This window comes from Mustela nigripes, chromosome 8, assembly GCF_022355385.1.
Source record: "Mustela nigripes isolate SB6536 chromosome 8, MUSNIG.SB6536, whole genome shotgun sequence".
NCBI classification, from domain to species: Eukaryota; Metazoa; Chordata; class Mammalia; order Carnivora; family Mustelidae; genus Mustela; species Mustela nigripes.
Window position 1 is genome coordinate 55,210,719 of NC_081564.1, and position 23,872 is coordinate 55,234,590.

Here is a 23,872-nt window from a genome sequence, read left to right on the forward strand (position 1 = left end):
AAAACAAAATCAATGAAACCAAGAAATGGTTCTTTGAAAGACCAATAAAATTGATTTTCTCTACTCAGACTAACGAACAGAAAAAGAAAGAAGACAGAAATGAGCAAATCAGGAATGAAAAAGGAAATATAACTAGAGATCTCAGAGACATTAAAGCAATAATTAAATCTCTGTGCAAATGAATTTGGAAAACTACACGATATGGACCAAATTGTTGAAACCCACAAACTACTAAAACTTACCCATCACAGAATAGGTAACTCAATTCTAAAACATTCTCATCACCCAAAAAAGAAATCCTGTACCCATCAGCAATCATTCCCATTTACCACCCCCCCCAACCCGCCCCCAACAAACCTCCAGCCCTAGGGCACCATTAATTTACTTTCTGTCTCTATGGGTTTGCCTATTCTGGACATTTCCTATGAATGGAATCAAACAACATGTAGTCTTTGTGACTGGCTTTTTTCTTTTACCATAATCAAGGTTCGTCCATGCTGTCATGTGTTTAAGTCCTTCAGTTCCTTTTATGGTTAAGTAACATTCCATCATATGGGTATACCACATTTGATTGATTAGTTGATAAACCTTTGGGTTATTTCCACTTTCTGGCTGTTATAAATAATATACCTACAAACATTCGTATGTAAGTTTTTATGTAGACATGTTTTGATTGCTCTTGGGTATATTAGGAGTGGAGTTGCCTGGTCATATGATAACTGTCTATTTGTCTTTTTGAGGAACTTCCAGACTTTTCCAAAGTATCTGTACCATTTAGACTCCCACAACAGCATATAAGGGGTTCCTTACCTTTTTTTTTTTTAAGATTTTATTTATTTATTTGAGAGAGAGAGTGAGAGAGGCCATGAGAGGGGAGAAGGTCAGAGGGAAAAGCAGATTTCCCATGAAGCTGGGAGCCCAATGTGGAACTTGATCCTGGGACTCCAGGATTATGACCTGAGTTGAAGGCGGCCACTCAACCAACTGAGCGGCCCAGGGGCCCCATATTTCCTCTTTTTAAAAATTCTAGTCATCCTAGTGAATGTGAAGTAGCATTCCATTGTGATTTAAATTTGCATCCCCCAACCCATGGCTAATGATGTTAAGGCATCTTTTCATCTGTTTATTGGCCATCTGTAATCCTTTTTGGAGAAGTGTCTATTTCAGATACTTTGCCTGTTTTAAAATTAGGTTGTCTTTTTATTATTGAATTTTAAGTGTTCCTTATGTATTCTAGATACAAATTCCTGGTCCAATATATGATTTGTAAGTATTTTCTTCTGTAAGTTATCTTTTTACCTTGTTGTGGTATCTTTGAAGCATAGAACTTTTTAATTTTGCTGAAATTTGTTTTATCTTTTTTTCTTTGGTTGCGTGTGCTTTTGGTGTCATATCTAAGAATGCTTGTTGTAATACAAGGTCATAAACATTTATATCTATATTTTTTTCTTAGAGGTTTTTTGTTTGTTTCTTTGTTTTAGGTTTTTTTGTTTTTGGTGGGGGTTTTTGTCCACATAAAAGCTCTTGGCTTTTGTTCGGTGGGTTTTTTGTTTTTGTTTTTGTTTTGAAAGATTTTATTTATTATAGAGAGAGATCATGAGCAGGGGGAGGGGCAGAGAGGGGCGGAGCTGGGTGGGAGGTAGGGACAAGCTGACTCTTCTGAGGGCTAAGCCAGACATGGGGTTTGATCTCATGACTCTGAGATCTTGACCTGAGCCGAAACCAACAGTGGGCTGCTTAGCCGACTGAGCCACCTAGGCGCCCCCAAAGTTCTTAGTTTTTAGCCCTCTCGTGAAAAATCTGCAGTCACCACAGATGAAGTCCCTGCAGAATCTTTACTCCTTCTGTTGTCCAGTCTCCAGCTCACTCGTTGCCAGCACTAACACTGGCATTCGCAGTCCCCCTGACTTTGTTCCGTTCTTAAGTTCCTTTCACTGTTCTCTTGAGGTCTTTTTCCTCTCATACAGGGCATGTCTTGCAAGTCTATGTTTGGGTTCATTTTTCTTTGCATAATCCAAAGAATCCTAAATCATGCCAAAGCTAGTTGTCTTGCCACCCCCAAAATGGTTCTGAATCCAAATACAAAGATGACATCTGGTGTGGTCTTGCACACGTCGGCCAGTTTTTCCTGAAAATCTGTCTTAGGTACTGTTGCCTTTCTGGGTGAAGAACTTCAACGACTATCTGTTTCCGCTGAAGTGGTCGGTGGGTCCTGAACTTCCTGGTCTGAATAGTTACTGTGTCATTGATGGTGGCCAAGCTTCAGGCAGCTGGGCAGGAAAAGAGAGCTTTCTAAGAGTTTCGTCATTTGAGCTCTAACATTTAGGTTTTAGGATCCATTTGAGTTAATTTTGACATGTGTCTGGCTTGAGGAAAGGACCTTTTGTATATGAATATCCAGTTGCTAAAAAGACTATTCTTTTCCCATTAAATTGTCTTGGCACCCTTGCTGAAAATCTATGGACTATAAATAAGAATTTTTTTTTTTTGGACTCTCAATTCTATCTAATTGGTCTGTATGTCTATTCTTATATCAGCACCACACTTTTTGATACTGTAGCCTTGTAGTAAATTTGAAATGTGCAAGTCTCCCACTTTGTTCTTTGTTTCGCTTATTGCTGGTCCCTTGCATTTTCATATGAATTTCAAGATCAGCTTATCAATTTCAACTGAAAAGGCACTTGGGAATATATAGAGATTGTGCTGAATCTGCTGGTTAGTTAGGGAGTATTACCATCTTAAAAATACTAAGTCTCTGGGCGTGCCTGGGTAGCTTAGTCATTAAGGGTCTGACTTGCTTTTGGCTCAGGTCACAATTTTATGGTTGTGAGATTAAGCCCTTCATCGGGCTCTGTGCTCAGTGTGAAGTCGGCTTCAGATTCTCCGCCCCCGGCCACTGCTGCCCCTTTGCGCTGCTCAGGCTCTCTCTCTCAAATAAATAAATAAAATCTTTAAAAATATATTAAGTCTTCTTTATTTATTTAGGTTTTCTTTAATTTCTTTCAATAATATCTTATACTTTTCAACATTCATGGCTTATACTTCTTTAATTAAATCTATTCCTCTTTTTTTTTTTTGATGCTATTACAAATGAGTTTTTTTTTAAAGATTTTACTTATTTATTTGACAGAGAGAGATACAGCAAGAGAGGGAACATAAGCAGGGGGAGTGGGAGAGGGAGAAGCAGGCTTCCTGCTGAGCAGGTACAGTGATGTGGGGCTCGATCCCAGAACCCTGGGATCATGACCTGAGCCAAAGGTAGATGCTTAATGACTGAACCACCCAGGTCCCCCTGTAGTTATTTTCTTAATTTCACTTTTGGGTTATTCACTGCAAATGTATACAACTACAATTTTTTTTTATCTTGTATATACAGTTCATATTTTTTGGTGAATTAATTTTGTATTTTGTAATTTTGTTGAGCTCATTCATTAGCTTTCTTTTTGTTTTTATTTTTAAGATTTATTTGTCAGAGAGAAAGAGAGAGTGCGCACACGTGCATGCACATAAGCAGGGGGAGCAGCAGGCAGAGGGAGAAGCAGTCTCCCTGATGAGCAAGGAACCCAATGCAGGACTCCTTCCCAGGAGCCTGGGATCATGATCTGAGCCGAAGGCAGACGCTTAACCGGCTGAACCACCCAGGCGCCCCAATTAGTTGTTTTTAGTGCATTCCTGAAGATTTTGCCTATTCACAATTATGCCGTCTGCAAACAGATAGTTGGAGGGAAGAACCCATAAAATAGTGCGTGTGTCTGGTACACAGCGAGCTCTCCCAGGTGACAGCTTGTCTCATGCTTCCTCGTTAGTTGCTGTTCCCCTCCTCTGCAGTCAGTCCCCTGCAGGCCATCTCTGCCTGGCTGCATTCCCAAGAGCGGAACAACATGGATGCTGACCTGCCTGCACCAATTTACTCCAAGCCCTGAGCACCACATTCAGCCCCCTCATTGGCCCCGGCCCTGGTCTCTTCTCCCAGGCGGAAAGCCATCCCAGACCCAAACGGTGCCCACCCCCACGGTGTCCCCAAACAGAGAAAGGACAGAAATGGAGGTTTCCCAAGGTGGGGCATCCCCATGTGGGTCCTGCAGGGAGGGGGCCCTCTGAGGGGGAAGGAGAGATATGGAGAGAACACACCATGGCATGGGGTCCTTCAAACCAAACTGTGAATGATCCAAATAAACCGAAGTAAAAAAAAAGCTCCATAAAGGCTAACTTTATATTAAAATTATAGTAGCTAGGCATCTACCTCTCTGTAAATTATACAGCTGCAGAGCAGTCTCCCAACACTCCACACATTTCTTTTGCTCACATGGGCCGGGCCTGGTCCTGCCAGGACTACGCTCCTACCTTGAGGTGCCCACAATTCAAGGACAGAGAAAAGGAGAGCTGTGCCAGGTGGGCTTTGAAGGAAGTAGCTCTTACACTGCTCTGGGAGTTCCAGAGGCTTTCCAGCGCACAGTGTCCTCTTAGTTGAGGGGTCAAGGGTCCCCAGGGCCCTTGGATACACCTGGGTTCCCTGACTGCTCCCAGAGTGGGCCCGGGCCCTGATGGAGACGGACGCCCAGCTGCCTCTGGGAAGCAGATGGCTTCACCCAGCACGAGGCCAGGCTCCTCACCGAGCTCTGCCCTCACTGCCTGACACTGTGTCCCCTCCACATGCAGGATGGGGGCTAGAGCCAGTCAGTCCTCCCACCGCAGCCGAACGTCCACAACCACCCACCACCTGTGCCCCCTCTTCCCAGCCTCTGCAAAGCCAGGGCACTAAGACCTCCTCCATGGGGCCACTGGGAGGGTGAGGCTGGCATGGGGCACAGCATAAGGGCTCAGCAAGGGTCTCTTACCTCCCCGCCTCCCTCCTGCACCGGGTGGGAGCTTTCCCAGGGCAGTTCACCTCCTCTGAGTCAGGTGCTGTGCTTGCCCCCTCTGGAGGAGGGTCTCCTTCGGTCCGCGAGTGGGGGCTCCACACTGTGCCCTAGTCTGGGGGTAAGGCCAGTGTCCACTGCTCTAGAGCACTGAAAGCAACAGGTGGGGGGAGGGGAGGCCACGGGCGTGGACTCCGCCCCAGTGGGAGCCCCAGGTCCACCCCCAACCCACCTCGTACCTCCCCCCGCCCCAGGTAATCACACAGCTGCTCTCCACCAACACAGGATTGCCAGGATTGCTCAGAGATATTGTTCCCCAAGTTGGAAAAAAAAAAAAAACCCAAACCAAAAAAACCCAATGCTATTATGAGCAGAGTCTATTGAAAGACAGGCTGAGAGCATTTTGGAGATGCATTGCTGTTAGTCGGTTTTATGGCACATTTGCATTTAAATAGATTCTTTAACTCTTTTTCTGAACTTCACAATAATACAGCCTTAAAATGCTGACTAATAAAGTGGCGTGTGCTTAATTTTCGCTTTAATTTTAACACTGATACATTGTCTTAATCGTAGCCTTTCTGATTCAAACGACACTTGCAAATGCAAGTTTTAAATTTGTTTTTTCTTCTTTTTGGTTAAAAATCAGACAGTTTCAGGATCTGCGTTACAGAAAAGGTGCTGGTCCAGCTGTCCCAGGTCTGAGCTCTTCCTGAAAGTCAGCGGGTCGTGTCTCCCACCCCCTGACCTCAGCGTGCCGCAGCCTGCGGCCTGGCAGCTCTGCCAGGAAGGGCTCCCCAAGCCGAGAGCCACACTTGTCCTCAGCCTCAGCCAGTCGCCTACTCGGACTGGCTTGGACGGGCTCGGACCATGTCTCAAGAGCTGAGGATTACATTTTTAGAAGATCTGCGAGCCAGTTCCTCAGCCATCATTATTAAAAATTATATCATGTAAACTTCTAAGTAAACAGAATATACTAAAAATGAAGGTAAAATATACTCAAAACTCATTACTTCATTCTGGTTTTATTACTATCTGTGTCCTTGGGCTCATTCACATTATAAGGGCAGAAGGCCCTTATAATGGTTTTCAGTGAGGTTATGCTGGTGGCTGAAAATTGGCCCCAGTGGGAGCATTTATAAACCAGGCCCCCTTTTTCTCAAAGAGGCATTTGCTAACCGTGTACTAGCACACGGCCCAGCCCTGAGTAACTAGGGGCCTTCTCTCTGTTTTGTTGTCATCCCAGGGCCAGACAGCTCCAGGTGGCCTCCTCTCAGAACAGTGCTTCTTAGCATTCCAGGGGTGGCTTGGCCTGTGCCAAAGGCCTAGGTGATTTCTCTCGATGCAGCCCAAAGCAGCAGACAAAAGCAGCTGAATGAGACTGCGAAGGGGGTCTGCCCTGTTCCCTGCATACTTCTTCACTCTCCGGACTCGGAGAAAACTCCCCACAGGGATCTCTGCCCACTCCTCGCCTTCAGCTTGGGACCCACCTTGCTGGGAGCTACATGAGGGCCTCAGGCCCAGGCCAGTGCTCTGATCCGGATGGCCTCCCAAGGTTCTGGCCTCCCACCTGGATGGCAGCAGCAGCATCTCACTGAGACCTCAGCTCCTTCTTCGGTCTTCTTCTCACGGGGCCCTGGTGTTGGCCCTGCTCTCCTCCAGGACCCGTACTGGCTCCCTGCTCCCTGCCCCAACCCTCAACAACTCTCCTCTCCGGCTCTCAGGCACCCACCCTACCCTGCAGCCCAGTCACGGCGCTTACCATGAAGGGCTTCAAGAGAGAGAGCGTGAGGAACACCTCTGCGTATAGGAGTTGGTTAAAAAAGGAACAAATGCCCATTCTGACATGACCGAAGCAAAGCATTCTTTCCGTCAAAAGAGAGTCTTTGAAATGGTCCCAGATGCCAATTGCCAGACTTTTCCACCCCGTGGCCTCCTCTCCACTCCTGCTCTCCTCTCCTCCTCCCTCCCTTTCTAAATCCTGTCCCTGCCTCAGGGCCCACATGAAGGCCAACACCACCTCCCAATCCTTCTCCCCTTGAAACAAAGGATGAGAAAGGCAGCTAGACAAGAGGCACCGTATCGCTACCATGTTCCAGGGTGGGATGCCAGCCCGTGATGCAGAACTCGTCCAAATGTCCTGCGACTCTCATCCACACACTCATCTAGGGAATAAAAGGCCAAAAGTTGGGTTGCCCTTCACCTTGAGTACAGAGCGGGGCTCTACCAGAGCCCTTGCAGAACTTGATCAGCATTCTCTGTGGTTTGGGGGGCACCACGGACACATGTGCAGCACCCGCCTGGAAAATGAGCAAGTGAGAGGCAGGCTTGCCACCCCAGGGTGACATCAAGGCAGAGTGAGCTGAGTTTTCAAGGATGGCCAGAAGTGAGAAAAGCCTAGATTAGGGAGGGCATCAGGAGCAGAAGGAGCAGAGCACAAGTGCAGAGGCTCCAGCAGAAATGGTGCGCTCCAGCCTCAGGGGCCCCCACAGGCTGGCGGGACAGCAGCGGGTCTTGCCAGCAAGAGTGCGAGGTCCTGGAGAAGGCGCCCCGGGCCCGGTCAGCACCCTGCCTCCTCAGCCCCTCTCCCTCCTGCTCCGTCTCCCATGCCAGCCTCCCCAGGGCCACTTCATCTCTCTGTGTCCCCTGACCTCTCCAGATTTTAATGCCCCCTATGCTGTGACAGCTGTCCGTTCAAATGCCACCTCTGGGCTCCTCCCCCTTCTGACCTCCTCTGTACACCTTCAACCAACTTTTCCAACACAATACATCCGACTCTGAACTCATTATTTTTCCTTCAAAACTTGTTCCGTTTTCCTCATCTCTCTGATTTACAACACCATCCTTCCAGCCGGAAGTCAGGGGCTTCCTCTGTCCACATAAAATGTATCCCCACACCTGGCTGGCTGCCTGTCCAGTGGTCACTTAAGTCCAGTCATTTCTCGCCATCTCCAGTGTGACCTCCCCTTCCAAACAGCCAGCATCAGCTCTGAGCCAGATGCCTGGCCCTCAGCTGTCCCCTGCATCCTCCACTCCCCATCCCTTATCCTTCACATAGTAGCCAGCATGATTTTTCTGAAAATGTAAACCAAACGGTATTACTCCAAGGCTGAAACCTTCCAACGGCTTCCCATGGCACCCAGAATTAAAGCTGCAGCTCCACCATGGCCCGGGAGGCCCTGTGACTGGGTCCTTTCCACACTCCAGGTTTATCACATGCCCTCCCAGGGCCCCAGTGACCCTGTCCTTCTCTGCCCTCACCGTGGCACACCTCTCCTGACCGGGGAGTTTTGCACACGCTGCTCTTCCCCAGCTCTCATTCTTCAGGACTCAGCTTAAATCTCTCCTCCCTGTCTTCCCTCTGCCCCCACCCCCACCCCTTACCAGCCCGGTGCTCGGTTTTCTTCACAGTTCCTTGCATTTTGCTGACCTCTCACGCATCCCTGCCAAGGATCCAACGGCGGTACGGAGAGCTGTCCTAGGTGCTGGACACCCAGCTAGGAAAACCCTGGGGCTCCTTGCCTCCAGGAGTCCAACCCCACCCTGCCCTTCATTCTGCCCATATTCAGGGGCCACCACTGGGGTTTCCCTCTCCTTCTGACCCCCACCTTCCACTTACCTGATCAGTGGAGGGCATTTCCATCCCCTTCCTTGCATCAACGGCAAGACACCTCCCTGTCCCTACCCAGGACCAAATCTGACCTCGTAGCCTCCAGCCGCCCCCCAACAAGCTGCCTAGCGAGGTGGCTTCTGGATTATGAAAGGGGCCTTGTCCACAGATACCACAGACTCACTGAACAGTGGGGGCAGAGAAGTGGGGAGGAGGAGAGGCAGCAATGTACGATGGGGCTTGGGACTGTCTTTCACCTCTTTGCTTAATCTCCTTGATAAGGTTTATGTGATTTTCAAAGAGCTTCCTAAAGCCTGTTTTCTTTGTCTGTAGGCTTTGAGGATGGAATGCTCTTCCTGGCTTGACGTCCAGGGGGGTCTGGATAATCCAAGGCATTTTTGTGAGATTAAAGAAAGGTAACCTGGAGTACCCAGCTGGCTTAGTCGGTGAGTATGTGACTCTTGATCTTGGAGTGGTGAGTTCAAGCCCCATGGGGGATGTAGACATTACTTAAAAATAAAATCTTTAAAAAAAAAAAAGGAAGAGACAAAGGAAGAAAGTCAACCTTTAGGAGTTTCTTCTGTTTTTGTTTTGCTTTTCTTGTTTTTGTTCATTTCTTATTGTGGAAAATTTCAAACATAGAGGAAAAGCAGAGCTAACTGAATGATAAACCTCTATATACCTCCCTTCATGCCAGTCCTGGCTCATCTTTACCGCACCCCCCAGAGGATTATTTTGAAGCATTCCAGAATTCAAAACATTTCACCTGCACACATTCTCACAGCACCTCTGAGAGATAAGGAATCTTTTATGTAAATATAACCCTAAGAACCACATCTAAAAATTTTTGAGAATTTCCTCATGGCATCAAAGATGCAATCAATATTCATCTTTCCCTGGTTGTTTCATAAAGGGTTCCATTTCTGGGTGTGTTGAAATCAGAATCCAAGTAAGGTCCACACTTGACTACTGGTTGAAAAAGCTCATGAATCTCTTTTCATGTATAACTTCCCTTCCAACTTATTTTGCTCCGGTTATGTATTTGTTAAAGAATATGCTTCAGCTGGGGTGTCTACTGGCTCAGTCATTGGGCATCTGCCTTCGGCTCAGGTCATGGTCAGGTCCTGGGATGGAGCCCCACATCAGGCTCCCTGGCTCAGCAGGAGGCCTGCTTCTCCCTCTCCCACTACCCCTGCTTATGTTCCTTCTCTCACTGTGTCTCTGTCAAATAAATAAATAAAATCTTAAAAAGAAAAAAAAAAAGAATATGCTTCGGCAGGAGACATTCTCTTCGTCTCTTGCCCTCGTCTCCCTTCCTGTTAGAGTCTGGGTTCCTCTTTGCTTTGTCTTTCCTAAGAGCCAGGCAGGGGTGGGGCCTGGGGGTCTAGCTGTGATGGCATCAGTCATGTCACCCCCGTTTCGGAGAATACAGCCCTTCCACAGCAGCCCTGGCACTCCAGCGGCCTCAGTCCCCTGGGGTCCAATCTCTCCAGGGCACCCTGCTAGCCCTCGATGTCTGCACTGGGTGGGGGCGGCCGGTGGGGTCTGGGGGCCTGTCTGTGTCCACCAGGGACCACAGTCTTGTGGCACTGAGAGAGGCCGCGGCCTGTGAAATGTGTCTCAGTGAGGGTTTGGACTTGAGTGAGGTGATCTGGGGGAGAGCTCAGGGATCCAGCCTTTCCCTCTGGAGTGGGGGCCGTCTGGCAACAGAGGAAAATCGCATTTCATCCAGGAGTTGCAGGGCACGAAGTGGGCTAATGCTGTCATCAGTGAAGAAGTCATTTTCCTGGGGCGCCTGAGTGGCTCAGTGGGTTAAAGCCTCTGCCTTCAGCTCAGGTCATGATCTCAGGGTCCTGGGATCAAGCCCCGCATCGGGCTCTTTGCTCCGCAGGGAGCCTGCTTCCCTTCCTCTCTCTGCCTGCTTCTCTGCCTACTTGTGATCTCTCTCTGTCAAATAAATAAAAATAAAATATTAAAAAAAATAAATTAATTAAAAAAAAAAAAAAAAAAAGAAGTCATTTTCCTTCATCAGGAATGGGCACGGTCGCTGGTCTTCAGGTGGGGGCAGGATTCCGGGCGGCTGTCCAGCTCAGGTGCGGTCAGGAACTGTCCTGTTGCTAGCTTCATCTGTCCCATCACAGAGCAGCCTCCTCTGATGTGGGTCAACGGGAGAACACGGTGGCCTGGTGGTGGGGTCCAGGACAGCTCCCAGCCCGCAGGGTGCCCCCTGCACATGTGGTTCCTGTCCCTGGAGCCTAGGGGCCAGCCTCTAGCTCTCGGGGCCTGCAGGCTGCTCGGCTCCCCCAGTGTACTAGGCCAGGGACCCCGTGGGTATCTGTTTCCTGAGTCTGTGGCCTTCCCTCTCTGCAATGCTCTCTGGGCCTAGTCCCTTTACCTTTGGGGGCTTATGCCTTTTTTAAACAATTGTTTTGTCCCTTGACTATCAGAGGACTTCAGGGAGGGAGCAGAGGCAGGTGATCCCACATCATGTGGACTGGCAGCCCCTGGAGCTCTGGTCGGGGCCTCCGTGGCCAGAGAACCTAGCCTCAGTGAAGTCCTGGCCTCTACGAGGGGAGCCTGGTGCTTAAGACCAGAAAAGCCCCTCATTGCGAAACGATGGAAATATGGGGACCAGAGGCTGATAATGGAATCGAGAAGGTTCCAGTTCCCTTATTTAACGAGAACTGCCCTTTCTTCTGCTGGCATTCCACTTCATCATCTGATTTCGCCCCGAGGGCTGTGTCATCACGGGGGAACCTCCTGGACTCATTTGCTCTCCAGAGCAGATTCCCATGGCTGAGGATCTTGGTTTTTCTATCTGCAGCAGCAAAAATATCTGCTTCTTAGAAACTGTCAAGGTAGCGAATGGACACTTTAATAAGAACCCGACTTCTCGTCTGTGAGATCCAGTATTTTTAATTAGCTAGCTGGACAGCTACTTGTCTTCTTTAAGGTATAAATTATTAAAGGCCACGGGAGGGAAAACGTCCATGTAATGCAATGACGTGCTCACACCATTTATGTCTCAGTAACTTGGCTTTGCTCAGTTGTACTCTGTGGAGAAATAATGGCAATATGATAAAAGAATCATCACTAGTGTGTGCTCCCAGGGAGCCAAGAATGTTCCACCGCTGTCATAATTACACATCCCTGGAAATGTGTTAAAGGCGCAGGAGACGTCTTTGTGGCTATCATTCAAGAAGCAAGTCAGCACTGGGGATGGAAAGTCTGATTCGGGTTCTGCAAATCTCCAAATGTTTCATGGGGCTCATGGCGCACTCACTGAGGAGAAAGTGGGAGACCGCTGGGGCCAGGGCTGCAGCAAACGGGCTGAGATGAAATCAATTTATAACCCCCTTTAAAAAAAGCTCGTTCCTCTCTGTGTAATCACATTTTTAAAGAGCTGTGTGTGTCGGCTGGGATTCTCTACCGGAAGTGAATGTGATCTCTGAATATACCACGAGGAGGGCATGTCATTAGAAAGCAACCTTTGTCCTTAACGGTGATACAATATTAATAATAGCATCACCTGCTGTGATTTGTAAGGCAACCCTGCAGTGCCACATATGGCCCACGTTTATTGTCCCCACAGCTCTGTTTAGCCAGTGAGGAAAGAAAGCCAAAGAAGCTGATGATGTTACACAGGTGATGATGTTCTGGTCAAACCTGGGTCTGACTCAGCTCAGGGTCTCTTCCAGGAAGCCTTCCCTGACCTCTACATGTCCTCTATCTGGCGTCATACCCTAGCACCTGCTATGCATCTGCCTCCCATGCTAGATGATAAGACCAGGCTGGGAACTTCTTCCTCATTTATTCCCAGCACTGGCCCAAAGCAGCCTCTGAATATATTCCTCCAAAGTGAACACTATGTCAAGTCATGCCTCTCCTTCCTTTGCGGCCAGACGCTGCTATCTCTCTGTCCCTGCGTGGCCCTCTGAGTCACACTCCCGGGCACCTGGGGTGTGAACTCTGCAAAAGGGGCCATCTCTTACAGATACAAATAAGGCGTGAAGTAAGCAGCCTTGGGAATGAGTCTTTTCTAAAAACGGAACACAACGAGGGAGAAGGGGCAAATGTCGAGAGATGGCCAGCAGACCATGAGGACAACTGTCTGCAGAAGGACACATTTTGTAACTGCAGTCTTGCTGGCCGCTCCCTGCAAGGAAGCAAAAGCAGGAAGGGTCTGGGGAGTTCACTGTGAAGGTCAAAAGTCTGTGCAGCTGGAGAAGTAGGGACAGCCCAGGACAAGGCGCCACAGCTCGAGGACTGAGGAGGCACAGAAAACCTCATTTTAAACTCAAATCCATATTTATATCCATATTTGAGGAGGAAAAAGCATTCATGAGAAACGGACTGCATAGTTCTGGAGGGGATTGCCAGGAGGATTAAATAGGGGTCATTATATCAGACACTACCGTGAAGTTCGGGCTCTGAGCTGAGAGACTGTCTGCCTCTGAATGCTGCTGGGCCACTTCCCAATGTGTCAGATCTTGGGCCAGTCGTTAACCTGCCTGCCACAGTTAAACCCTCTGTAAAATGAGGATGATGCTTACGAGCATTGAACTGGGTTGTTCTGAAGATTAAGAAGGTTGATAACCTGCGAGGCGCTCCGGTCGGTCCACACGGCCAGCACGGGCTGGACACCTGCTGAACGTTAGCCCTGTGGCAAGTGCCGTGCATGGGCTAAGTCACAAGGTCTCCTGAGAGCCCCCAAGATCATCCCCATTTTACAGAAGTAGAAATGAAAGTAGAGGTTACTTACCATCCTTCCAAAGATCGTACAGCAAAGAAGCAGCAAAGCCAGGGGTTCATTCTGGACATCCTGGTACCGGGAACCTTCTTCTAACCACTGAGCTATTCTGGGTCTCAAAAATACATTTCTGTCAGTATGAAGGCACCCGTTGTATGTCGACTTACACTGTTTTCCCAAGAAAGATCTATCGAAATCCTCACACCTGGTAACTGTGTGTTCTCATTTCGGTGGACATCGCCCCTATACACACGTCTAAATTTGTTAGGAGTATTCTCCCCATAGACAAGTGCTCAGGTCCTCTGTGATGCCACACATGGCCTCGGGTGATGAAAGCAAACCCAGCAAATGAAAATTCTATTTTACCCCCAAATAAATTCTACCCTTTAAAGAAGACTCGATTACCTTCTGGCTCCGCCGTTACCTTTGAAGCATTGCTTGTCTCCTCTCCTCAGTGCCTCATCCCTCTCCACCATGATCTCTCTCGGTATGAAGGAGAAATGAGGGGGAGGACACACTCTCCTTGTCACTTCTATCCGACCGAGAAGCAAGAACTGGTTGGCGATGTGGACATGGCAGGACCCAGCGCTATGTCCCCTGGAGACAAGGAAGGATGGGGTCCAGGGCACACCCTAGGTCTGAAGGGACAATCTGAGCCGGCAGGTGTAAGCCAGAGCTCTGTGAGGAACTCTGGCTCTGACAGGGAACTACTGAGCAGATAAAAACTAGAAATGTCTACAGCCACCGAAGACCATGCCTGAAGTGGGGAGGCAGAATATAGAATTCCCAGCTGGACAGCATTTTTACAAAAGAATGGAAGGACACCAACTGCCATATTACAGAGGTTGATTGTGAGTGGAGATGGCTTCTGTTTTACTTTCATTTTATTTTGCTCTGTTATTTTTTGGTGCTTTCCATGTGTTCTGCAATCAACACCTGTGACTTTTGGAATTAGAAAAGTTGTTTTTAGGAATATGTGCATGGGGTGCGGAGAAGATGGTATATTTTGTAAGACCTTATGAGTGATGACCTAAAAGTCACCGTATGAAGGATCGTTCTCGAAAGACAAGCTGTAAACTTTAAAATTTTACTGTGAAAAAAATATTTTTCAGCTGGTAAGAAATGTTGAAACCTTGGATAGCAAAGAATTTGTCCGTGTCTGCGGTATTAGGAATCAGTGAGCACACTGCTGACTTGAGGCCCTTACGCCCGCCATTCCCTCTAACCTAGCACTTCCCCCAGACTTCCACCTGGCCTCCTCCCTCAGTGTCTGCTCCAGGTTTCTGCTCCAACACTGATCAGACTACCCAGAATAGAAACGCACCTCCTACACCCTATCACATGTGTGTCTGTTGTCTTCTTCCCCTCCCTGCAAAGTCATCTCTGGTAGCGGGGACTGTACCATTTGTTCAATGCTATACCCCTGGGGCCCGAAAAGCAGATACAATAGGTATTCTTTAAGTATTTGCTGAATGAAGGCAGGAAGGACAAATTAATGATAAATTAACAAATGCATGCATGAGATCAGTTAGATATTCTAGGGGGGGGTTCAAGTGGCCCAGGTCAGGAGACCCAGGTCCCCTCCCCAGTGGCCCCCTAAGGATGATGCATTCACTAGGCTCTCAAAATAAAGCCATGGCCTTAGCCCCAAACTCCAATGTATTCAGCCCCTGGTGAGTTCTTCCAGTCCCTGAGAAAAAGAACTTAGACATGTAGAACACAGACTGTGGCCCCTAAAGGCTCACTCCCACTAAAAGGAACCAGGATTCCTTAGAGAAATGGCTGCTTCCAGATGTGAGGCGAACAGTATACAGCATAAGCCTGGTAGATCTTGTGAGCCTGAAAACAAGGAGCTCTCAGCTGCTAGCCGAGAGATGACAAACACAACTCAAGAGTCAGCTTGAAGGGTCTCTTCCACCGGCCAGAGATGAGACCATTTGAATAATGATAACAATGTTCTGAAACACATCAACTATATGAAAATCAATGAGTTCATATTGATATTTTTAAAAAAATTAATTGATCATCTTGGGAAGTTGCTAAGGCACAAATTTCTTATTCTGAAAATCAATACAAGAAAGGAAAGAACTGAGCATTTTTCCTGCTTTCCTCTACAGACTATATTTCAAGGTAATCAAATAAAGAAGGAATGTTTCTTTCTCTAGAAAGCCATTCAAGCTAATAAATGAAGAAGCAATGAGATAATTAGAAAATCACCATTTTGTGAATTCCTAATGAAAAACAGATCCAGGTAGTAGTAATTAATGACTGCAAACCATTCACTAAAAGTCAATGGAGGATATTATAATGAATGGATCAGGGTGAAAAATTAAACCCACGGATCAATGTCAGTTAGCATCTCCGAAAGTGGGCGACCAGACTTTATGTGCTTGCTGGGGGTGATGCAGTAGGAAGAGCACAGCACCACTGAGGAAGTCATTTTGGAAAAAGGAAACTGAAGTCTGGATTGAATCTAGGCGTTGATTCTAACTCCCAGGAGAAGGAGCTATCAAGGATAGAATAACAGTCCCAGGAAGCAACAAGCCAAATCCAGAAATGTTAGAAACCCTACTCAACACAGAACTCAGGTTTTTCAATAAACATCTAGTTTTAAAAAAGACAGGACAGTGTCCTTAGATCAAAGGAGACTTAAGATGTCACAACCAAATATGGTGGGCAGCCCTTATTTTCATTCTGATTTGAACAAAACAACTACAAAAATGTGTTTTTGAAATAATCAGGGAAAAGTGACTATAACCCAGATATTAGATACTATTAGCAATTACTTATTTGGATGACTATAATAATATTGTGGTTAGAGTTTTAAAGTTATTACTTTGAGAGATACATATGGAAGTACTTGCATGTAAAATTATATATTATTTGGGACTTGCTTTAATATACTCGGGCAAGATATGTAAGTGGGGGAAGAGCTGAGACAAGAATGCCGAAAGGTGACTGGGTCTTTGTAGGTGTATTATTAGTACTATTAGTCCCTGTAGTTTTATACCCATGTACTATCTTATCCATCTGGGAGAGAGGAAGGATTTACTTTTTTAAAAAAATTTCTTATTGTAGACCAACGCTTTTATAAAGTACAATAAAAGTGAACTGCCAAGACAGCTAAATGATTTAAAAAAAAAAAAAAAAAGACATTTGGGACGCCTGTGTGGCTCAATGGGTTAAAGACTCTGTCTTCGGCTTGGGTCATGATCCCAGGGTCCTAGAATCAAGTCTCTCTGCTCAGCGGGGAGCCTACTTCCCTTCTTCTCTCTCTGCCTGCCTCTCTACCTACTTGTCATCTCTGTCTGTCAAATACATAAATAAAATCTTTAAAAGAAAAAGACATTCAACATAAAAATTTTTAAATTTTTCATTGCGTTCAACAACATAAAATTGTATTTCAATAAGTATAATCAGAACAAACATACCATACAGAAATAGAAAGGAATTCTTTAAACCATATATGTTTCCCATTCCATTATATAAGTGATGAATTTGGAGAATTGCTATTTTACATTCATAAAGTTTTGCAATTCCCCAAGCATAGCTCAGAGAGTTATGAGTAAGATAGAGATTCCCTGCATTAAATGTCTCTGCACACAGTTTGAACAAAAATCATATATGTCAATATTTAAAGTTTTTAATAAGCCAAGTAAGCTTACTTCTTGCTTGTTAAATCATCTAACTTTGTTTGAATTGCTGCCAATACTACTCACAGGGGATAATGTACATCTAAACTTTTCTATGTTTTGTTGTCATGACATTTCTAGTAGAGAAAGCAGCCTCATAGAAGCATGTTGACTGGGATGGCAGAAGAGCTTTTACAGTAATTTCAGCAAGCTCGGGGTATCCTTTTAACTTCTATCAAAAATGGAACAAATAATGCTGTATTGTAAGAATTCATCTCCAGTCTTTGATCAGTAGCCAGTGCCATCAATATATCCTGTAAAGTTGTGGTTCAATTTAAATTACCCAAATCTTCTGATTGAAAAAAATAGATCCCAGAGCCATAGTTTCCTTACATGTGCATTATCTTTTGATGGAAAATAAAATTCAGATTCATAGATGTACAAGTGTACAGAAACAGTCTCCCATCAACATTTCTGACTGTTGTTGAAATATGTCATGAAAACCTATAGAAAGTCTAACTTTTGTTTTTTCCTTTTGATCTTTTGTTATATTCCTTTGTTATTTTTTTTAAGATTTTATTTATTTATTTGGGAGACAGAGACAGCACAGAGGGAGACTGAGAGGGAGTAAACCCCCTGCTGAGCGGAGAGCCTGATCTAGGGCTTGACCCCAGGACCCTGAGATCATGACCCAAGCCTAAGGCAGACACTTAAACAACTGAGCCACCCAGACACCCCTCCTTTGTTGTTGTTGTTGTTTTTTGTGTGTGTTGTTGTTTTTTAATGTATTTGACAGAGATCACAAGTAGGCAGAGAGTCAGGCAGAGAGTGAGAAGGGGGGAAGCAGACTCCCCGCTGAGCAGAGAGCCTGATGCGGGGCTCGATCCCAGGACCCTGGGATCATGACCTGAGCTGAAGGCAGAGGCTTTAACCCAGGTTTAACCCAGGCACCCAGGGGCCCCGTTATTATTTTTTTAAGATTTTATTTATTTATTGACAGAGAGAGACAGGGAGAGAGGGAACACAAGGAGAGGGAGTGAAAGAGGGAGAAGTAGGCTTCCTGCTGAGCAGGGAGCCTAATGCAGGGTTCCATCCCAGGACACCCAGATCATGACCTGAGCCAAAGGCAGATGCTTAAACTAAGCCACCCAGGGGCCCCTCCTTTGTTATTTTTAAGGAAGTTTTAAGGTCATTAAAAATATCTACGTTATCAGACAAATCAGCAAGTCTGGATGCCAAACATCTTTAAACACTGAATCAAACTGATTCCTTATCTCACAGAAACGTAACAAATTCTTTCTACATTTTATTCTGACAGAATTCTCTCCAAATTCTCTCTAACAAACACTGTACCTCAGCATCCATAAGGAAATAAGGTTCCACTTCTGTCTACCACAGAGAAACAGGATGATCTTTAATTTAATGCATTTGCCTTTATGGAATTCACAGATTCTTCATTAATCACTAAGTACACTAGTTCACCTGATTTTTTGGTTTTGGTTTTGGTTTTCTGGTGTAGCAAGACTTTCTCAATGAAGGAAGCAGTACGTTGGTTAATGAGCTACTTAATCCAGATGACTGTTCCGGGACATTCTGCGCCCTCAGCTGTGCTAGCACAACACACTCTCCTGCACAAAACTTTAGTTCCTGACTACATCTGTTGATCATGTATTCTTTCATAGTCTTATACAGTAGTTCAGAGCTAGTTGTATTAATCGGCAATGAAGTTAAAAAAACTGTTCGTATCACCATCGGGTTCAAGTTGCAGATGTCCTAGAATTGCCACATTTCTAAATCTGTGCATTCTTTAAGCTACAATGAAAAATTGTTCACTGGTTTATTTGCTCCATGGTTGGATTTCTGTATTACATTATTCAGCAGTTCCTGACTATGTCAAGCTATGGTGGTTGAAATATGGCATCAAAGGGGCGCCTGGGTGGCTCAGTGGGTTAAAGCCTCTACTTTCAGCTCAGGTCATGATCTCAGGGTCCTGGGATCGAGCCCCGCATCGGGCTCTCTGCTCAGCAGGGAGCCTGCTTCCTCCTCTCTCTCTGCCTGCCTCTCTGCCTACTTGTGATCTCTGTCAAATAAATAAATAACATCTTTAAAAAAAAAAAAAAGAAATATGGCATCAAAATAACAGGGTTAAAAATAAATCACTGGAGGGGCTCCTGGCTGGCTCAGTCTGTAGAGCAGGTGACTCTTAAGCTCGGGGTCGTGAGTTTAAGCCCCAAGCTGGAGCAGACTTAAAAGAACTATATATAAGCAGGAAAAAAACCACTGGATTGTTATTTTCCCAGTTGAGCTAATAATTTGTTAAGTTAAAAACAAACTTGATTTTTTAAAAGTTATAAAAATAAATGCTTACATTTCTCCTATTTTTATACACTTTCAGATTCTAGTTGCCAAACTAAACTTAAAATTATGCCTGATGTAACATGTATCTGGTACATAGGTCACACCATACGCAAGTCATCACGTAAGCATAACAAACCCAACTGGTCTACACCCAGCTCCTTGAGATGCGTCCAGTGGCACACACGTTGAGGTCATGGCAATGTCATACTGCTATGAAAGTGTCTCAGCGTTCATCCTCAACTTCTCTACTTAACTCCTCATGAATCAGAATCAGACTGAAGACATCAGGGTCCATGGACTACAGTCTGAACAGCACCTCATCGTACTACTTTCTCCCCCTCCTTTTGTGTGTTTATCTGTTTTATATCACTGCGTAACAAATCGCCACAAACTCTGGGGCTTAAAACAACACATATTTATTATCTCACAGTTTCCATGGGCTAGGAGCCCGGGAATGCTTAGCTGGGTCCTCTGCTCAGCGTCTGACAAGGCAACAGTGAAGTATCAGCTGGGCGGGGTTCCCATCTGGTGTTCAGCTTGGGAAGGATGCCCTTCTGAGCTCACTCAGGCTACAGGCACATTCAGTTTCTACAGCTGTAGGACTGGGGTCTGTGCTCCAATGGGCTGCCACTCTCCATAGGCAATTCCAGTATGGCTGTTGGCCTCACTAGGGCCAGCAGGGAAAGGTCTATTGCTTCGAGTTTCTTCTGCTTTGAGCTTGCCTGATGAGGTCATACCCATTCTGGTAAATCTCTCTCTTCATGAACTTAAGGTCAATTCATTATGGACCTTAACTACATTTGCAAAGTCTCTTCACCTTTGCCATAGAATGAAACCTAATCATGGTCATAACATTAGGAGGTGGTAAGCATGGAATTCTGCCTATGGGGTATGTTTATAATTTCTTTAATAATAACAAAATAAATTATATAAAGAAAATGTAATATAGAAAGACTATATAATAAGTTATAGATAGAAAACTAAAAATTTATTAGAACCAACCAATGAATTCAGTAAAGCTGAGGGATATAAAATCAATTTATAAAAATCACTTACATTTTTATGCACTAATAACCAACCATCATAAAGAAAAATTGAGATTTCCCATTTGTAATTGCATCAGAAAGAATAAAACACCTAGAAATAAATTTAACCAAGGAGGTGAAAGAACTGTACACCAAAACCTACAGTACACCGAAGAAAGAAATTGAAGAAGACACAGATAAACGAAAAGATATTATGTGTTCACTGATTGGAAGAATTAATATCGTTGAAATGTCCATACTAAAGCAATCTACAGTCTCACTACTATTCCTATCAAAATTCCAATATAATTTTTCACAGAAATAGAACATCCTAAAATTTGTATGGAACCACAAAAGACCCCAAATAGCCAAGGCAATCTTAAGAATAAGGTTAAAGCATCACACTTCCTATTGCAAACTATTACAAAGCTATAGTAATTAAAACAGTATAACATTAGAAAGAAACAATAGCACATAGTTCAATGGAACAGAATAGAGTCCAGAGATAAACCCAGGTATGCATGGCCAATTAATTTACAACATAGGAGCTGAGAATATAGAATGGAGAAGGGATAGTCTCTTCAATAAATGATATGAAATGGGAAGTCACATGCAAAAAATTGTAACTGGGCCACTATCTTACACCCATATACAAAAATCATCTTAAAAATGCTCTAAAATCTTGAACATACTATCTGGAACCATAAAACCAGAAGAAAACACAGGGGGTAAGCTCCTTGACATTGGTCTTGATGATGATTTTTTGGACTTGACATTAAAGCAAAGGGAACAAAAGCAAGAATTACCAAGTGGGATCACATCAAACTAAAAAGCTTCTGCATAGCAAAGAAAATCATCAGCAAAATGAAAAGGCAACCGACAGAATGGGAGAAAATACTTGCTCATCATGTATCTGATAAAATGTTAACATCTAAACTCTAAAGAACTTGCACAACTCAATAGCAATAAAACAAAACAATCTGATTTAAAAATGGGCAGAAGAACTGAACAGTTTTCAAAAAAGGACATACATAAGTCAAACAGGTACCTGAAAAGTACTCACCATCACTCATCAGCAGGGAAATGCCAATCAAAACCAAATGAAACATCACCTCATATTGTTAGAAAAAGACAAGACAAAAAGACAAGAAAATACCAAAAAGACAAGAAATAACCAGTATTGGTGATGGGGAGCAAAGAAGGGAATGCTTGTGGACTGTTGGTGGGAACATTCATTTGGTGCAGCCGCTATGGAAAACTACGGTCTAACAGTCCTACCTCTTGCATTTGTAAAAGAAACAAAACCATCTTTAAAATAGGAGCATCTGGCAGGCTCAGTCAGTGGAGCAAGCGACTCTTGATCTCAGGGTTGTAAGTTCAAGCCCCACATTGGATGTAGAGATTACTCTTAAAGAAATCTTTTAAAAATTATAAAAAGAGAGAGAAAGAGAAAATGTATTTAAAATAAAAATAAGAAAGAAGCATTTACAGAAGGAGCAGAATGACGGTGTCACGTGGACCTCTCTCTCATCACACTGGCACTAGACAGTCTGCCGGCCAGGGGACTTTGATGACGGGAGATCTTTATGGAATGAAATGGTTTAACGCCAAGGGGTGAGCCAGGGCAGAGCTGGGTGGGCCTCCAGGGAAGCAACGTTCCTGCGCTCTGCTGATCAGTGGCTTCAGTGCTATCAGTGAGGCTTTCAATTAGAGCTCCAGGGGCCTGTCTTTGCTCTTACCTTGTCAATATTTCCAGCAAAACTTGGACGGTTCTTCAGTTTTCCAACAAAACTAAGCTGGGAAGAAGAGAGAAAGTGAGAGACAAGAGAATGAAGATTTAGAATTCTGTTGGGAGTCAGGAATGTCAAGTTAACACTAAAAAAGATTAATTTGTAAAAGCAGGAAGGTCAGGTTTTACTCAGACATTCTCCAAATCATGGATACATTGTGAGTGTGGGGAGACTTGAAAGAATTCCTGTGAAAAAAGGACCTGGTGATCTCAGTCAAGGGCGCCATGTTAACCAGGAGTTTGATGGGGCAGCTAAAAACGTGGGTCCAAGCTGGGCTTGGATCAAGCTCTCCAGAGAGCAGGCAGCTGAGGCCACCCTCCCCATGGGCGGCCGTGAGGGTATAATGCTTGAGCACCGTCTCCCCAGCCTCACAGTGCCCAGCCTTTCCCTCCCCCCTCTTTAGGCAGCTCTGTCCCTATATGTGCCTCTTCTGTGTCCATACACCCCAACCTCCAGCAGCTCCTGACCGCCTACCAAGTCACGTGCAAAACCTTGGCCTGATAGTCAGAGCTCTCCGGATCTTGGTCAGCCACTCCTTCCATCATTCTTCTCCCTACTCTCTCCTCTACATGTCAACCAAATAGGAGAGCTCTCCATTCCTTGCCATTCTCCGATCCCATCGTTGGCTGCCATCACTCTCCATAGTCTTCCAGTGGCACCTGCAGAAAGTTCCAGTCCTTCCTGTCCCTTGTCTGACCACCCCCACCTCCACCTCCAATTTCCCACCCACAAAACTCCATGTTTTTGTTCTGCTCTTATAAATGTGTGTGTGTGTGTGTATTTTTTTTACTTCTTTTAAATCACATCTGATTTGTGAGTGTTGGGATTTCTGGGTGCAATTCTGAGATTCATCTGGTGGAATGAGGCAGCAGGAGGGCCCCAGAAATGCCTGTATCATGCTTCTCCTCCTGCCTTCTCTTCATGGGGCCTGAACTGAGGAGTCTGTATGTAAAGAACACTAGCAGAATGAGAATAAAATGCCACGATTAAATCTGAACCAATGAGCTTGATCCACAAAGTAGAACCCACTACAATAATTAAGTTGGAATAGGCCATTTTGGCTTCAAGTCGAAGTAAGATCCTTACTCCTTCCCCCTCCACCTCCAGTAGAGAGACAGAGAGGGATGGAGACAGCCCAAGTGGGCACTGGGTCCACTCACCAGAGTAGAAAGTAGAAAGAGCAGGTAGCTAGCCAGTCACTAGGCCCCCAGTCTCACCGTGGTATAAAACAGGAAGGGGGAAAGGGAACTGCAAATGGGTTGTCATCTTTTAAGGCTCAGCCACCCAGCTCTCCAGTAAAACATGGCCCATTGACTACTCTGGGACCCACCCAACCGCAGGGGCGACTTCCCCCAGAGAGGACACTGGGGTGGGGCAGAAGGAGAAGTGTGCAGAGAGGTACAAGGTTGTTCTAGTCACCACGAGAGATTGCTGGGGAACTGGGCTAATGTTGTATACGGGAATAAGTTATCTATTTATAATGTCCAATTCCTAGCAGATACTCGGTACATGGTACTCAATAAATTTTGTAGAGCTGAACTTGTGATTTGCATTTTAAAACTAGTATTGACAAGTTTGAGTCAGTCAGGGATATGGCATCCAGAACGGAGAGAAGCCGAAGAAATGGATAAAATGAGCCACAGGTGCAGAATCTGGGTTATTTCTAGGGGGAAGGGGGCTTTTTCTTTATTCCAGATACAGGGTTGAACAAGGACTGATGATCGTGGCAACTACAGGGACACTGTTAACATCTCTAATAACCCAAGGACGCGGCGCCCAGCCCCCAGCACTTCCCGCAGAGGGAAGGGCTGCCTGGAGAGGCTGCCTGAGCTTAGAGCAACCCAGAGCAGA

General features: G+C 45.4%; 1 pseudogene; it reads right to left on the reverse strand.

Annotated features, from left to right (window-relative positions):
- Positions 1 to 1,863: 1,863 nt before the first annotated feature.
- Positions 1,864 to 19,947, reverse strand: LOC132023001 (small ribosomal subunit protein eS24-like; annotated as a pseudogene).
- Positions 19,948 to 23,872: the final 3,925 nt, after the last annotated feature.